General features: G+C 36.2%; 1 protein-coding gene across 6 annotated transcripts in view; it reads left to right on the forward strand.

The window, feature by feature from the left end:
- Positions 1 to 13,377, forward strand: part of UBR3 (ubiquitin protein ligase E3 component n-recognin 3) — a 246,998-nt gene that overhangs the window by 38,839 nt on the left and 194,782 nt on the right. The gene's annotated exons all lie outside the window — the stretch shown is intronic.

Below are 13,377 nucleotides of genomic sequence, written 5' to 3' on the forward strand. Positions count from 1 at the left end.
GGCCTCTCTTGTTGCGGAGCACAGGCTCCAGACGCGCAGGCTCAGTACTTGTGGCTCATGGGCCCAGCTGCTCCGCGGCATGTGGGATCTTCCGGGACCAGGGCTCGAACCCATGTCCCCTGCATTGGCAGGCGGATTCTTAACCACTGCGCCACCAGGGAAGCCCCGCCCATTTTTTAATTGGGTTGTATGTTTTTTTGATATTGAGCTGCATGAGCTGTTTGTATATTTTGGAGATTAATCCTTTGTCCGTTGTTTCATTTGCAAATTTTTTTTCCATTCAGAGGGTTGTCTTTTCATCTTGTTTATGGTTTCCTTTGCTGTGCAAAAGCTTTTAAGTTTCATAAGGTCCCATTTGTTTATTTTTGTTTTTATTTTCATTACTCTAGGAGGTGGGTCAAAAAAGATCTTGCTGTGGTTTATGTCAAAGAGTGTTTTTTCTGTGTTTTCCTCTAAGAGTTTTATAGTGTCTGGTCTTATATTTAGGTCTTTAATCCATTTGGAGTTTATTTTTGTGTATGGTGTTACATAGTGCTATCACAAGTAGTGAACCTGGAACTGTAATTAAAAATCTTCCAACAAACAAAAGTCCAGGACCAGATGGCTTCACAGGCGAATTCTATGAAACATTTAGAGAAGAACTAACACCAGACCTTCTCAAACTCTTCCAAAAAATTGCAGAAGGAGGAACATTCCCAAATTCATTCTACGAAACCACCATCACCCTGATACCAAAACCAGAAAAAGATATCACAAAAAAAGAAAATTATAGACTAATATCATTGATGAACATAGATGTAAAAATCCTGAGCAAAATACCAGCAAACAGAATCCAACAACATATTAAAAAGGTCATACACCATGATCAAGTGGGATTTATCCCAGGGATGCAAGGATTCTTCAGTATACACAAATCAATCAATGTGATACACCATGTTAACAAATTAAGGAATAAAAACTATATGATCATCTCAATTGATGTAGGAAAAGCTTTTGACAAAATTCAACACCCATTTATGATAAAAACTCTCCAGAAAATAGGCATAGAGGGAACCTACCTCAACATAATAAAGGCCATATATGACCAACCCACAGCAAACATCATACTCAGTGGTGAAAAACTGAAAGCATTTCCACTAAGATCAGGAACAAGACAAGGATGTCCACTCTCGCCACTCTTATTCAACATAGTTTTGGAAGTCCTAGCCAAGGCAGTCAGAGAAGAAAAAGAAATAAAAGGAATCCAAATCAGAAAAGAAGAAGTAAAACTGTTATTGTTTGCAGATGACATGATATTGTACATAGAAAATCCTAAAGGTGCTACCAGAAAACTACTAGAGCTAATCAATGAATTTGGAAGGTTGCAGGATACAAAATTAATGCACAGAAATCTCTTGTATTTCTATACACTAACAACGAAAGATCAGAAAGAGAAATTAAGGAAACAATCCCATTTACCATTGCAACAAAAAGAATAAAATACCTAAGAATAAACCTACCTAAAGAGGTGAAAGACTTGTACTCAGAAAACTATAAAACACTGATGAAAGAAATCAAAGATGACAAACAGATAGAGAAATATACCATGTTCTTGGATTGGAAGAATCAATATTGTGAAAATGAGTATACTATCCAAAGCAATCTACAGACTCAGTACAATCCCTATCAAAGTACCAATGGCATTTTTCACAGAATTAGCACAAAAAATTTTACAATTCGTTTGGAAACACAAAAGACCCCAAATAGCCAAAGCAATCCTGAGAAAGAAAAAAGAATCTGGAGGAATATTTCACCCCACTTTTTCCTGGCTTGTGAGATTTCTGTTGAGAAATCCACTTGTAGACTTATGGGGGGCTCCCTTGTGTGATGATTCACTTTCCTCTTGCAGCTTTCAAATTTCTCTCTCTGTCTTTGACTTTTGATAACTTAGTTATAATGTGTCTCAATGAGCCCTTTTTGGACTAAACCTGTTTAGGGACTTCAGGGCCTCAGGAATCTTGATGTCCATTTATTTCCCCAATTGGGGAAGTTTTCAGCCATTTATCTTTGTGGAAACTTTTGATCCCCTTCTCTCTCTTCTCTTTTTGTGATTCCCATAATCCATATATTGATTCTTTAAAAAAATTTTTTATTTATTTTTTAATTTATGGCTGTGCCAGGTCTTAGTTGCAGTATACAGGATATTCGTTGTGGCATGTGGGATTTTTAGTTGCAGCATGTGGGTTCTTAGTTGTGGCATGTGGACTTCTTAGTTGTGGCACGTGAAATCTTAATTGTTACATGCATGCAGGATCTAGTTCCCCAACCAGGGATTGAACCCGGGCCTCCTGCACTGGGAGTGCAGAGTCCTACCCACTCGACCACCAGGGAAGTCCCCATATACTGATTCTTTGAATGTTTTCCCGTAAGTCCTTTTGGCTTTCCTCATTCGTTCTCATTTCTTTGTCTTTTTGCTCATCTGACTGGATAATTTCAAATTACTTGTCTTTGAGTTCACTGATTCTTTCTTCTGCTTGGTTGAAGTCTGCTGTTGAAGTTTTGTGTTAAATTTTTTAGTTCAGTCATATTCGTCAGCTCTAGGATTTCTGTTTATTTTTAAAGTGGGTTCCATATCTTTTGCACTCGTTTTATTCATGTATTTTCACCCTGTTTTCAGTTATCTGTTTGTGTTTTCTTATAGTTCACAAAACTTCTTTAAGAGTATTATTTTGAATTCCTTGTTGTTCAGTTCATAGATCTCCATTTCTTCAGGGTCAGTTATTGGAGCTTTATTAATTTTTTTTGGTGGTTTCAGGTTTAGTTGATTGCTTTGTGATCCTTCTATCCTTGTGTTGGCATCTGTGCATTTGAGGAAGTGGTCTTCTTAGGTTCACTTTGTCAGGGAGAGACCTCCAGTCAGTCCAGTTTGGGATTCTGGATGGGCCAACTGGTAGTGTACACTAGCAGGCAGCATCTGCTTTCAACATGTCTAGTGAGGTGGGGCCACTGCCCATGCTTTGAGGTTGGAGGGGCCTGCTGGCTCAGTTCCGTAGTTGGATGAATCTACTGGTTAGGCTCCCTGGGCGGGTGGGGCTGCTGGCTTGGATCCATGGTCAAGTGGGGCCACTGTCCAGGCTGCATAATCACCTCTGGTTGGGCAGGGTCACACACTGGGTTCCCTGGCTGGGTGGTGTATCTGTTTGGACTCTGTGATTGGGTGGGGTTGCAGTCTGGGTTCTTAATCACCGCTGGTTGGGTGGGTCCCAAGGCTGTGCTCCCTGGCCAGATGCGGTCTGTACTTCCTGTTGGGTCAGATTTTTTTAATTAGCCCTGATTTTGATATTCTCTTTGATTGTTTCTTCAAACCATTGGAAGCTAAGGGAATTACAATATTTCATTATTTTGGCTAGCCTACATCTTCCAGCTTATCTCTTTTATCTGGACACTGTATGAGAATTCTTTCTTTGACTGTGGTTTGAGAAAATGTCTTCATAGGTATGGTGGAAAAGAGTTCCAGATTAGAAATTAGGCAGTCCTGACTCTAATCTCCCATGGATTATTGGGTCAAATGGATGTGCATTTATACTTTTGGTAGTCCTCATATTTGGTATGTTAATTTACACTCTCTCCAACAGTACAATCAGAATATCCGTCACTTTATTACCTGGTCAGGACACTATATCATCAAACTTTTGGTCTTTGCAAATATGATAGGTTCAAAAAAGTTGTCCCAATGTAGTTTTTTTTCTTTTTTGGTCCATGTGTTATTCACAGGTGTGTTATTTAATTTCCAAATTTGGGGAACTTTTTTAGGTATGTCCGTTACTGATTTCCAGTTTAATGTGTGGTCTGAGAGCATACTTTATGTAATGTCAGTTTAAAATGCTTCAATTCCACAAAGTTGGTAAGATCCATATATCCTTTTTTGATATTTTCTGCTTGTCAGTATTGCCGTAAATCTCTGGTCTGGTCTAATTTCAGTTCCGGCGATAAGACTGGCTCCATTGTGTGTTTAGGCAGTCATGTCTTATTGAGGGAGTGTAGTAGTCTACTCACTGCCATAACATATTACCACAGCCTTGGGGGCTTAAACAACAGAAATTTATTTCTGGAGGCTGGATCAAGGTGCTGGTGGGTTTGGTTTCTCCCGAGGCCTCTCTCCTTGGCCTGCAGATGACCACTTTCTCTCTGTATCCCTGGTGTCTCTTTCTTTTATTATAAGGACACCAGTCCTATTGGACTAGGGCCCCACCCTGTGATTTCATTTAACTTTAATTACCTTCTCAAAGGTCCTGTTTCCAAATACAGTCACACTGGGAATTAGGACTTCAATGTATGAATGTTAGGAGGCCTCAATTCAGTTCTTAATAACAGGAGGGGCATGGAGAGTGGGTATATGCATTGGAAATATATGTCTTGTGTTAATCCTATGCAATGTAGTCAATGTATATGTTGATAAATGTATACAATGATTATTTGGAAATACTATCTGTATGTTTAAGTTAATTATATAATTCTGAGTCAATAATATCCACTTGCTTCTTAAAAATCTAAAATGAAATGAGACATTTTATGAGCAGTGGAATGAGCATCCAGCTGTTGTAGGGTGTAGTGTTCTGTTAGGTCTAATTGGTTGATAATACTTTTAGTAGTTATCTATTGCTGTGTAACGAATCACTCCCAAACTGAGCAGCTTAAAATGACAAACATTTATTATTTTATACTTTTTGTATGCCAAGGATTCTGAAGTGGCTTAGGTGTGTGGTTATGGCATAGTGTCTCTCAAGAGGTTGTAGTCAAGATCTTGGCTGGGGTTACAGTCTTCTGAAGGCTTCTTGGGATGGGAGGATCCACTTCTAAGATGGGTCACCCACATGGCTGTTAATAGGAGGGTCAGTTTCTCAAAATGTGGGCTTATCATAGGGCTGCTTATTAGACTTACTTTCATTTTTTGTGCAGGTGTGATGACAATGAATTTTCCTAAATTTTTTCTGAAAAGTTTTTATTTCTCCTCAGTTTTGAAAGTTATTTTGTGTTAAGAATTCTGGATTTGCAGGTTTGTTTTCTTTTAGCACTTTAAATATGTCTCTCCGTTGTGTTCTGGATTGTGTGATTTCTGATGAAAAGTCTGCTATCTATTGTATCTTGGTTGCTCTGTACATAATGGATCGTTTTCTGGTTGCTTTGAAGATTTTCTTGTTGTCACTGGTTTTCAGCAATTTGATTATGATGTGACTTGGTATGGCTTAAAAAAAGTGTCTTATGCTTGGGGTTTGATGAGTTCTTACATGTGTGATTTTATGGTTTTCAACAAATTTGGAAAAATTTTGGCCATTCTTCACATGTTTGTTCTGTCTCACCTTCTCCCCTTTTTGGGATTCCAATATAATGCAATATTGCTTGTTAGTATCCCACACCTCACAAAGACTCTGATCTTTTTCTCAGTCTCCATGCTTTATTTTGTATAGTTTCTTATTGCTTTGTCAGTAAATTACTGATCTTTTCTTTCTTGTGTCTAATCTACCGTTATCCCATCAGGTATATTTCTTTTGTTTCTAATGTATTTTTCATCTGTAGAAGTTTGATATGGGTCTTATTTATTTATTATCATGGTGTAAGGTGTGAGGAGATTCTCCCCTGCCACCCACAAACTGGCTGGTTATTCATCTCAGTACCATTTCTCTGAATGAGTCATGTTTCCTCATAGATTTGAAATCTGCCTTTGTCATAAATTCCACATATATTTGATTCTGTTTCTGGACTCACAGCAATTAATCTGTCCATTGGTAATGTCTTTTCATGTACCATTACCACATTGTTTTATTTCTGCCTTCAAGCATTCAATTTATAATTTATTATCTTAAAAGTTAAGTACATTGACATCTTTAATTTTGCTTTCAAATTTTCTGATCTTATATGCCTTCTCTAATTGAATTTAGAACTTTTAGTTTTCATAAATATTTTACTTTTGTTTTTCTAGTACTTTAGGCTCCAATAAATAATATTAAACTTACATAGATGGAATTTAAAATGTTTTCTTTTGTTTCTTAACTATTCATGTAATCTAACAATTTTAGACATGAGATGAATCTGTACCTTAATCAAGCCATACATATTAAAGATGTAGAAATGTATGTCTAGAGAAATGGTGTAAGAACACACATAGGTGAATTTCTGTCCCAACTTCCACTTGGTTTACTTTATAGTTTACTTAATTGCATTTATCATTAATGTCTACTCTCTAGAATGTAAGCTCCCTAAAAGCTGGATAACAAGACATTTTTTTTAAACACTTCTTTCTTTTTTAAAAAAAAATATTTATTTATTTATTCATTCATTCATTCGTTCATTCTGTGCCAGGTCTTAGTTGTGGCATGTGGGATCTTAGTTGTGGCATGCGGACTTCTTAGTTGTGGCATGTGGGCTTCTTAGTTGCAGCATGTGGACTCTTAGCTGCAGCATGCATGTGGGATCTAGTTCCCTGACCAGGGATCGAACCCGGGGCCCCCCTGCATTGGGAGCATGGAGTCTTACCCACCGGACCACCAGGGAAGTTCCAACAACACTGTTTTGATGATTTTAAACTTCAAAATAAGTTAATACCTGATAAAACTACTCTACTTTCATTACACTTATTTTACAGAATTTTCTTAGCTATTCTTAATTTTCCGTTGGAACTTCAGAATCATCTTGTTTGTTCCTTACTGATACTTTTTCTGAGGTCATGTTAAATACATAGATTAGTTAGATATATCTTTACGATATGCCTTCTGTGATCTTCAGGAGTCTTTTAACAATTTTATTGGTTAGGTGTGTCATTTAGTGTTTCTGATACTTCCGTATCTGTAAAATGAAGAGAAGAGAATACTTCAGGTGCTTTTTTTTTTAATGTAAATTTATTTATTTATTTATTTGTTTTTGTTTTTGGCTGTGTTGGGTCTTCGTTGCTGCGCATGGGCTTTCTCTAGTTGAGGCAAGCAGGGGCTACTCTTCGTTGCGGTGCGCGGGCTTCTCGTTGTGGCTTCTCTTGTTGCAGAGCATGGGTTCTAGAGTGCAGGCTCAGTAGTTGGGGTGCATGGGCTTAGTTGCTCCGCGGCACGTGGGATCTTCCCGGGCCAGGGATCGAACCTGCGTCCCCTGCATTGGCAGGTGGATTCTTAACAACTGCGCCACCAGGGAAACCCCTATTTCAGGGGCTTTTAATTTGGGATGCATGACTCTCCAGAGATCTCTATGAATTACCTTAAATTATATGCAAAATCATGTATTTGTATGTAATTTGTGCTAAGTTGGGAATGTAATGTACATGCCACAGTCTAATTTTTAGGGGAGCTTATTTCAGATGCTTCTCTAATTTTTGAAATGTGTGGTTGAGTTATTTGAGTTGGCTTCTCCTTGCCTTTCTGCCCCCAACCAAGTCTCAGTAATTTGGAAATGGATGACCAGAATGCTCTGGTCATTTTTCTTTCCTCCCTTCTCTGTTCTTCTCATCCTATCCCTTTCCCTCCTGTCCTATTCTGCCCCCTCTCTTTTTCTCAGCATACAAGAACTCTGCTTTTAGTCATTTAAATTTGGTATCAGTGGAATCACAAGGAGGGTTTCTGGAATGCTGGTAATATTATGTGGCTTGGCCTGATCGGTGTCTACATGGGTGTGTTCAGTTTGTGACACTTCATTGAGCTGCACACTTAGCTTTTGAGCAATCTTCTGTCAGTTATACGTCAATGAAAAATTTTTTAAAAGTTGAGGTAAAATTAAATTTGGAGAGATTATTTTATCAACTGTTTCTATACTTCTATTTGACCATTCTATTTATTTCCATAACATCCTGTTTCTTTAAGAAATATTTAGCCTTCTTACTCATTCAAAACCATTGGATTCCTTGAAGAAAATATCTGTGACCTGTGAACTGTAAATGCAAACACATTACTTCCCGCCGTTTTTCCTTTGGAACCATACCAGTTGTCTAAAAAGCCCTTTTTCTGTTCGCCTGGGGAGAGATCTTTAGTACCTGATTATATGCAGTTGCATTTGTCATACCTCTCGACAATATGTTCTACCCACAGACTCTGCATGCCTAGAGTAGCTCCTTCATTTCATTTGGTCTGTAGCCCAAATATCACCACTTCAGAAAGGCCTTCCCTGGCAAACTGAATTTAAAGGCACCTAGTGGCTGCATTCTATAAATCATGCTGTGATATTATTTTTGTAGAGCATATTTTTCATATTAATATTTTTGTTTCTCTCTCCTCTGCCCTGCCCTCTTTCCCTCCCCGCTCCTCCAGTAGAAAGTTACCTCCATGAGAGCAAGGCCTCTGTATTCCTAAGGCCTAAGTGCCAGGCATATAGTGGTTCTTAAAAACATATTTGAAAATCTGGGATTATTAAATGGGTTTCTGTTTTTCCTTTAATTGGACGCCCTTGAAATCATTTTTGGAGTTCTACTATTAGATTAAATCTTTGTTTCACCAAGCCTTTATTGAGCACTTGCTATGTAATATGTAAGATGCTTTAGTTCCCCACACTATTTTCGCAGCGTAAAATACACAAACCAATTTTGTTTGTCGATCTTATAGTATCTTATAGTTACTCTTGTAAACTCAGTCCCTAGGTTGCTTAGACCATTCTTGTTGCTCCTTCAGCTTAGTTCCATGTTGAATTGTCACTCCTTGAAGCCACTGCACACTGTTCAAATGTTCTTCACTCTCTGTCCAGTAGCTCTTTTTGAATTAATTTCTTTCCTACACAGAAAGTGTCTAAGAGAGCTTTCTGTGCCCTCCTTTATCTAATCTTTTCTCTCTTCCTGCTTTTTCGTTGTATCCTTTAGTCTTTGTGCCCCAGTATGTTTTCCCTTTCTTCTCTTCTGGCTTTCCTTTCATCTGTTTTCTTTCCTTCACATTCATGCTTGTAAGCACTTCAGTTAAATTATCTTAGATCACCACAGGTTTCACAGGGCCGATTCTTTTTTTTTTAATCTTTAAAGGTTTTTAAAATAGAGTAGGATTTTAAAAATTTCTTTGATTTTACTTAGATTTTGTGTACCCCATCTGAAAGAAGTTCTTAAGTTTCTATTTCCCTTTAAATAAAGATTTGGACTTTAAGGTGTGATACGTTCTAATTTTTTTCATTATATGATAAATATGAAAATGATATTTGGATGGGACACACAGACAACTGAGGAGGCTGCCCGGACCCTCCTGGTCTGTCAGTCTGATGACTGATGAAATCCATGTCTCCACACTGTAATCTTTTGACCTGATGTTTGGAAGCTCTGTCTTAAGAGTAGATAGACTTCAGTAGTATGTGAACACTTGGTTTTATTTTTTGTGTGTTGTGTATATTTTTCTTTTTTAAAAAAATTATTTATTTATTCATTCATTCATTCATTCATTCTACACCAGGTCTTGGTTGTGGCACTCAGGATCTTCATTGCAGCATGCAGCCTTCTTAGTTGCAGCATGCAGACTTTTAGTTGCAGCATGCCAACTCTTAGTTGTGGCATGCAGACTCTTAGTTGAGGCATGCGGACTTCTTACTTGGGGCATGCGGGCTTCTTAGTTGCGGCATGCATGCAGGATCTAGTTCCCTGACCAGGTATCGAACCTGGGCCCCCTGCATTGGAAGTGCAGAGTCTTACCCACTGGACCACCTGTGTATATTTTTCTTAAGAAAGAGTTATAACTTTCATTAGATTCTCAAAGGTGTCCATGAGTCAAAAAAGGTTAAGAGTTAATGTTCAAATTGTGGAACTAAAGCCAAATGAATGGCATAAGTTATTAGTGTTTTTGGAGTAAATTTTTTTTCTTTTGATTACACAGTTTTACATATATTTGCCATGCAATATTCAAACATTGTAAGTAGAATTAATGTAGAAAGTAAAAGTATGCTATAACCCACTTTCAGTTAATTTACACAAAATTTGGTGTACATTTCTCTAAATATTTTTCTCCTTACATATATTAATATTTTTTTCTATTCTTTCTCCAAAATTTTATTTATAAAAGAGATTATTATATATGTGTGTGTATATATATGTATATATATATATATATATATGCTATGTAATTTTTTTCTCACTTATTTTGGTTATAATTCTATTTCAGTACTTGTTGAGCTCCCTCATTCTTTTTAATAAATGCAAAGTATTTTATTGATCTACTCTAATTTGGTTAATCTTTATTCTGTTACTGAACACGTGAGTTGTTTCTAACTTTTTTGCGTTGCAAACTGTGGTACAGTGAATATATCTGTAGATATATCTTGCAAATTTAGGATTATTTCTGTATAATAAATTACTAGAAATAGAAATGCTAAGCTAGGGTTATGAACACATTAAGTTTTAGTAGATATTGTCAAAATGACACCCAAAACTGGATTTATTTACACTTCCATGTGTATGATAACAAATTTCTGAACATGCTTTCCAACAATGAATTAGTAAAGTGAATTTTCCCTAATCTGCAAGATGAAAAAACATGTTTGTGTTACCAAAAATTTCAACCATACACAAAGGTAGAGACAGCAGAACATTCAACCGCCATATACCCATCATTGGACTCAGTGTTTATCAAGATTTTTGCCACATTTGGCTCATTTGCCCTTTTTTCTCTTTTGCTAAAGTATTTTCAAACAAATCCCAAACATTGTGTGACACGCTTCACTATTCATCTTTAAAAAATATGAATATTTCCTTTCTTTTAAAAATTTTTTAATTTTTTAGTACAGAAAATTTCAGAGAGATATAAAAGCAATGAGTATAACCCAACTGATATGACATTTTATTAGGAAAAAACTCCTTTGGTGCTATTTATTTATTTATTTTCTTGGCTGCGTTGGGTCTTCATTGCTGCATGTGGGTTTTCTCTAGTTGCGGTGAGCAGGGGCTACTCTTTGTTGCGGGGCGTGGGCTTCTCATTGTAGTGGTTTCTGTTGTTGCAGAGCACGGGCTCTAGGCGTGCGGGCTTCAGTAGTTGTGGCACATGGGCTCAGTAGTTGTGGCTTGCGGGCTCTAGAGTGCAGGCTCAGTAGTTGTGGTGCACGGGCTTAGTTGCTCCGTGGCATGTAGGATCTTCCTGGACCAGGCCTCGAACCCATGTCCCCTGCATTGGCAGGCGGATTCTTAACCACTGCGCCACCAGGGAAGCCCTGTTTGGTGATGTTTAATCAAAAACTACATTCTTTTGATTTGGTGCCTTAAAAATCTAAAGGGAGTGGTACTTTTCTGGCTTTGATACTGCCCCACATTCTGCTTAATGAGTGTAATATAAGAAAACCCTTTATCAGTCTCCCAGTTTCTACAATTAACAACTCAAGCTGGGCTTGGTATACTCCGACTTACTTTTCTTCACCCAACCAGATTATTCTGAAGCAAGTCCCATACATTGTAGCATTTTATTCATAAATATTTATATAGATACATGTAAGACAAGACTTTCCTATTCAATGATAACCACGATGTTGTTGTCATACCTACACAAGATAATTCCTTAATATTATTAAATATCCACGAACATTTTCTTACATAATCACAGTGCCATTATCTTACCTAATAAAATCATGTAACGAACTAGTACCCAGTTCTTAATTGGACTTCCCCTATTGTCTAAAAAATGCCTGTTTCAAGTTGGTTTGTTAGAATCAGTAAACACGTGGTTATTGGGTTTCTCAGGCCTCTTTAATAAGTGATCCTTCTACCTCCTTTTTCTCCCTGCCACTGACAGTTTGCAGAAATGGAGTCAGTTGTCCTGTATAATGGTCTACATTCATGATTTGTCTTTTTTTTTTTTTTTGTGGTGTCATTTAACTTGTTTCTTATCTCTTATGTTTCCTATAAATGGAAGTTAGCTCTAGAGACTTGGTGTCATTCAAGGTCAACTTGTTTGGTAAAAACTCTTTGTAAATGGTGCTCTGTACTTCACAAGCATCATAGCATCTGATTTTTTCTCACTTCTAGTGATACTGAGATTGATAAGTATGTAATAGTCTGATCTCTAAGTGGAAAATTTCCCCTCAAGCCTTCCTTTAATGGCTCCATTGCATGGGTCAGTTATTTTAGTAGGTATCACAAAATGGTGATTCTCTAATTATTCATTTTTTATTTTAATAAACTTCATTTCTTTGATTATTAGAGAACTTGATCATCTTTTCATATGTTTCTTGGCCATTCACTTTTTTGGTGAATTGTTTATGACTTTGGCTGATTTTTCTATTGAATTATTTTCTTTTTTAATCCATTTTTCAAGAGTCAAAAATCATAGATATTAATCTTTCATCTATTTTATCTATTGTAAATATTTTTTCCAGTTTGTAATTGTTTTCTGCATAGAAACTTTTGATTTATGTAGCCAATTTTTATCTTTCTTTTATGACTTTCGGTTTCAAATCTTACTTATTAGACTTCTGTTCTTTGAGATAATATAGGGGAATAGTTTATTTTCTTCCTAGTAACTTTTTTCACATTTGATTTTTGATCTGTATGGAATATATAATAGTTTGTATATGGTGTAAGATAAGGATCAAATTTATCTCCTGCATGGAATCAATTGTCCTATAGCAATTTATTGAAAGTCTTCTACACACACCCCCGCCCCCCACATTGATTAACATAGTCATTACATAGTCTATTTCTAGACTCCATTGTGATCCATTGATGTTATCACATTACCACAGATTTTACTTTAAGTTTTAAAAATCTTTATTGGAGTATAGTTGATTTACAATGTTGTGTTAGTTTCTACTGTACAGCAAAGTGAATCAGTTATACATACACATATATCTACTCTTTTTTTAGATTATCTTCCCATATAGGTCATTATAGAGAGATTACTACAGATCTTAAATTATGTTAGCTTTATGCTATGTTTTAAAGTCTAGGTCACTATCATTAATTTTTTTTTATAAGTTTTACTGTTTTTTTTTTTTTTAACATATATATTCTTCCATTTGAACTTTAGAATTAGTTTGTGTTTAGTCCCATTGGGATTTAAATCTAATGTCATTAAGTTTGGTGGAAGTGACTTTTTTTAGAAAAATAAAAGTTTTTTCCATTTGGGAATGTAGTTTTTCTCTATCCATATCTCTTACGTTTTTCAGCTAAAATAGTTTCTCCACCCATCATAATAAGTTTCTTTCTAGGTATGTTGTGTGTTTAGTGTGGTTATTTTGTGTTTGGTCACAAAATACCTTATTTGTGACTATTTGGATTGTGAACATAGAATAGTTTATTTCATTTTTGCTCAGATATACCAACCATACTTTAAAATAAGTATAAATAAGATTAGAAGGAATGTGCATACTTAAGTATATAAACTTTTCAAATAAACTTTAAGTATTGATATCACTTATCTATTCATTAATGCAATAAGTTCGAAATAGTTAAGGAATAGAAAATGCGAATTC

This window comes from Balaenoptera acutorostrata, chromosome 8 (genome assembly GCF_949987535.1).
Source record: "Balaenoptera acutorostrata chromosome 8, mBalAcu1.1, whole genome shotgun sequence".
Classification (NCBI taxonomy): domain Eukaryota; kingdom Metazoa; phylum Chordata; class Mammalia; order Artiodactyla; family Balaenopteridae; genus Balaenoptera; species Balaenoptera acutorostrata.